The sequence below is a fragment of the Xyrauchen texanus genome, chromosome 13 (assembly GCF_025860055.1).
Source record: "Xyrauchen texanus isolate HMW12.3.18 chromosome 13, RBS_HiC_50CHRs, whole genome shotgun sequence".
NCBI classification, from domain to species: Eukaryota; Metazoa; Chordata; class Actinopteri; order Cypriniformes; family Catostomidae; genus Xyrauchen; species Xyrauchen texanus.
In genome coordinates this window covers 12,593,439-12,598,535 of record NC_068288.1, presented here as the reverse complement: position 1 = coordinate 12,598,535, position 5,097 = coordinate 12,593,439, and positions in this window count along the sequence as shown.

Genomic DNA, 5,097 nt, shown 5'->3' with positions numbered 1-5,097 from the left:
GTCAAGAAAATCTTGATAGTATAAGGTCAGGCTGCGTGGACTATGCTGATGCTGTGCTGTCGCTGTTCTTTTATACATATAGCGCCCCCCTTCGGCATATCGCGGTGCCGTTTTGTGGCCCTCTTCAGCCTGTCGCGGCCCATTCGGCATAACGCGGTGGCCCGTTTCAGCTTATAGCGGCCCGTTGGGAAAAGTCCTGGTTCTCCCTATGACACATAGCCTACTGTTACATCCATGGTGTTCCAGAGCAACCACTTGGTGGCGCCATGATGATTCAATTTGCCTGTTTTCTATTTCTGGTCTTGAGATGCCAAGTAAAAACGACCAAAACGAGCAATCCAGAGGAGAGCAACAAACATTTAAGTGTTACTTGGGAGTAAAAATAAATTTCAGGCTCAACTTGTGTAGTTTTTGAGCCCCCATGCTCAAAAACTTTGGGGTCAATTTCTGTTTAAAATCCAGTGTCGATTTATGTTCCCAGTCTGCAGGGTTGGGGAGTAACGTAATACATGTAACGGGATTATTTAAAATATGAAATATAAGTAACTGTATTCCACTACATTTACAATTTAAATCATAATTTACTGAAGAGATTACTTTGCATTTTATTGTCATTTGTTTCATTTAATATGTAGTCCTTTCAGATGGAAAACATTTATACATATAAATGATCCAAAGTGCATTTGAACAGCGGTGAAACACTTTCTCATGATGTGACATTCATACGAGCAGACAGAGAAGTGCGTTTGAAGTAATTTTACAGCATGTAATCTGTAATCTGTATGAAATCAAAAGTAACCTTCCCAATGCTCCCAGTCTGCCCCTGTACGCAGATACTCATTCAGAACAGTCTGAAGGTCTGTACCAAGTTAGGTGGATGTTGCTTGGAAACTTTTTAACATTTTTTGTTTTAGGGTTTTGACCAAGTTTGTACAATAACCGTGTATTGGTTTTGGTTATTATAACACATTTTCACATCTGTTTCATTGTTATCACTTTTAGGGCATTTTGCCCCAAGCACAAATGCCCCTGCTTTGGATGTTTGATTTGATTTGATTTGGAGGTTTTACTTTATGCAGAATGGAGTGACGTTAAGACCTTTGTCTTCTCTGTCTGCTGGCTAGAAATCTGACTCTGAAACTGCTAAATGTGTCTGAATTGTGTTGGAGGTCTTTAAGAGGATTAGAAGGGCTGATCTGTAGACTGATATAGGATCTTCCTGTCTGTGCATTGGCATCCTTTGAGGTAGAACATTCACTGCTATGTGGGTTCTAGGGTGGGGTTTGTAGGCCGCATGTTAAATGACTAGCACACTTTTAAACAAGCACGGCCACACAGAAACGCATAATGTCACATTTTACAGGCTCGGGTGCGGTAATTTCCTTAACAGACACTACACTCAATTTTGGCCTGTTTTTGGTTTGTCAGTTCTCATAAAAAGTCTCCTCCCGTCTTTCTAGACAAGTACAACGATTATTGATCAAGAGCCACTCCTAATGTGAGTGATATTGAAAGGGCCATTCCCATATAAATGGCCGTGGGTTTCAACAATGCAACTGGAAACAAAACGGTCCAGCACAGTTTGCAATGTGCTTTGAAATGAGAAGAGCTGCCTTAGTTTTGAGTTCTTCGTGTCACATCATGATGTGCCCAATGATTTTTTGTGCCACTCCCCCATTAAAAATAAATAAATGAAAATAATTAAAGAGTGTGCATGTCTTTTTGTGTTCAAGTCCATGTTATGTGTTGGCATTTGGACGTTTGTGTATATAATATCAAATATACACTACTGTGCAAAAGTTGTAGGCACTTGTGAAAAATGATGCATATGTGAGGATGTCTATAGTAACTACCGTTACTATAAAATATACAATGATCTGTCTTAAACCCTGTATGTGGCGAGTGTAATTACAGTATAACACCGTAAGCTGCAGCTGACACTGAGTGAGGACCAAGTCACCTGTTGTCCTCACTGAACTGGAAGCTGATGAGGAAATCTTAGGAAAAGAATGGACCATTATAGAGAACACATGCACAAACTTTAGGCTGACTAGCAGTTTTTAGTGGGGTTTGTGTGACCAGCATGTCTACAGGGTCTACCAGACTAGTAAACAGATGTTTGTCTACTGTCCAGGTGTGCACGAGCTTGATCCTCTGTCTGCGTCCAGTAAAAATTGAAAGTTTACTGCTGATTTAAGTTCAATCTCCTTAGAATCAGTCTACCTGCCTTTTGCTGTTTCAACCAAGATGTTGCCCAAGGCAGGGCCACATTGCTGAAGATGAGGGTCTTATGGTTTAAGACTTGAGGTTGAGGCAGGGGTGTGGTGTTGGCATATGTCTGAGCATACATCCCCCCACCCTCTCTGATTGCATGCAACAAGTGTGTACCAAGCAAAACCACAGCTTCCTGATTTTACTCTAATTTGTATCTTATATCTCAGCTGTACAATCTGAGCTATTTTTGAATAATGTGTTATTTAATATGTCTTACAATTTTTGCTATGCTGATACCTCCACCACAGTCTACCAATTCCATATCGTATTGCTTTGAATAATTAAATGAATTAAAAATATACTTTTTTCTCTTTCTTTTTTTCATTGATGTTGAAGCATGCTCTGGCTGTAGTGACACACATAATGCATATCTGACTGTATGTACTGTTTCACAGTTTAGGTGTTTTCTGTGACAAAGTGACTTTTATTGACGGAGAAATATAATTGTTATTGAGTCAGTCTTTTCTCTGGCACTGGCGCCATCTAGTGGACAAAATGGCCATTTTCTTTTCTGTCTTATCTGCTACATTTATACAACATAAGATAATACAGTAAAACAGCTATAATGTGTTTTGCATGTAAGTTGTCGATTGTGCTGTATTGTATTGTATTATACATTTATTCATTTAGCTGACACTTTAACCAAAGCGACTTACAAATGAAAAAATGTCTTTATAGCAAAAGAGATTCATTATATTTAATTACAAGTCCTTTTCTATTTATATCCATTCCATTAAATATTGCAATATTTTTAATGTCGGCAGCATCTCCTCATTAGAAGACCTGTCCAATAAAATAACCACTGCAACTACATAATAAAAATATACAAATTTATCCGCCAATCATAAATATATTTACCTTAGGGATTTTTTTGTATTCCTGTAATGTAAAGCACAGTAGCACATAAATCAGCAAAGATTTTATCCAGCAAATAATATGCTCAAAATTAATCTTCACTGCACATATATTGGAACTGTCCATATACACAATTAATTGGGAAAGACTTTTGTTATTTTATTAATAAACATTTTGTTTAAGGGGATAGTTCACCCAAAAATGTACTCACCCACAAGCCATCCCAGATGAGTATGACTTGTTTTATATATATATTTTGAAGATGAAGATTTTTAGAAGAATATCTCAGCTCTGTAGGTCCTTACAATGCAAGTGAATTGTGATCAGAACTTTGAAGCTCTAAACATCAAATAGAAGCTGCATATAAGTAATCCATAAGACTCCAGTGGTTTAATCCATGTCTTCAGAAGTGATATGATACGTGTGGGTGAGAAACAGATCAATATTTAAGTTATTTTTACCATAAATCTCCACTTTCACTTTTGAAATGTGAAAGAATGTGAAGTTTGAAGTGGAGATTATTAGAAAAAAAGGACGCTCACCTATCATATCACTTCTGAAGACATGGATTTAACCCCTGGATTCAGATGGATTACTTTTATGCAGCTTCTATTTGATGTTTAGAGCTTCAAAGTTCTGATCACAATTCACTTGCATTGTATGGACCTACAGAGCTGAGATATCTTCTAAAAATCTTCCTTAGTGTTCTGCAGAAGAGAGAAAGTCATACACCTCTGGGATGGCATGAGGGTGAGTAAATGAGATAATTTGTATTTTTGGATGAACTATCCCTTAAAGGACGTACTGTTTGGTTTTAAAGTGTGTGTTTTTTAACACTAATCTTCTGTTAATCTTCTTTGACCCCTTTTGAACATTGCTTCTTTAAAAAACATGGTTCCCTTCATCTCAGTGGGATGAGGTTTGATTACTTTTCCTACATTTACTATCCACACACACACACACACACACACACACACACACACACACACACACACACACACACACACACACACACACACACACACACACACACACTAATAATGAGTAATTGGGATGTTTTACATAAATAATAGGTAAGTGAAATGTTACTCTTAAGTGTTGTCTTTGTAACACCATAGTCAGTAACATCAAGTGGAATATTTGCAAAGACTTCAAAACACCTCAAACCCCCCCAATATATTTTTTAATGTGTTTGATAATGTCTAAACATATCTAAATGCATAAGTAGTCATAAGATCTGAAAACAAAATCAGCAAATGAGTTGACCTCTGCAGCCATCTGCTGGTTATATGTTGTAATTTCATGAAACATGAACATGTTTTTTCTCTCTCCAACAGGCAATAACCTGCCCCCATGCATGACAACATGTCCCTGAAAAATCCCTCATTTTGGTACATATTACACTCTTAAGTGTGTGGGGATCAACATTGACCCCTAACACACAGCACGCAAACCCTTAACAAATAGAATACAAGGGTTAAACAAAAGAGAATGGTTTTCTTTTATTGTTACATAAGTTGCCAAATGTTATATTATCAGAATGAAATTAAGCAAGCAAAAGCCTTTATTTATTAACTGATTGTAAGCGGTAGGCTTACGTTCACACAATTTTGAATAATAAAAAAAGCTCTTAAAGACTAAGACCTGTGATGGAAAAAGTAATATATATCTTTTTTTTTTTTATTAAAAACAAAAAACATTTTTGTAAGAGATGATACATAACATTTTATACGACTATACCTGTTTATTTTCCTTTTCTGGTGTACATCGTTGTATGTATGTGTATGCCTGTGTTTTCTGCTGTACTGCTGGAATAAAAAAAGTAAATTGAAAAAAAAATATATATATATATATATATATATATATATATATATATATATATATATATATATATATATAAATAAAACAATACAAATAAATCAGCCCTGGCTAGGATGTGTTGGCGCATGCGCTCACGCTCTCTTCCCG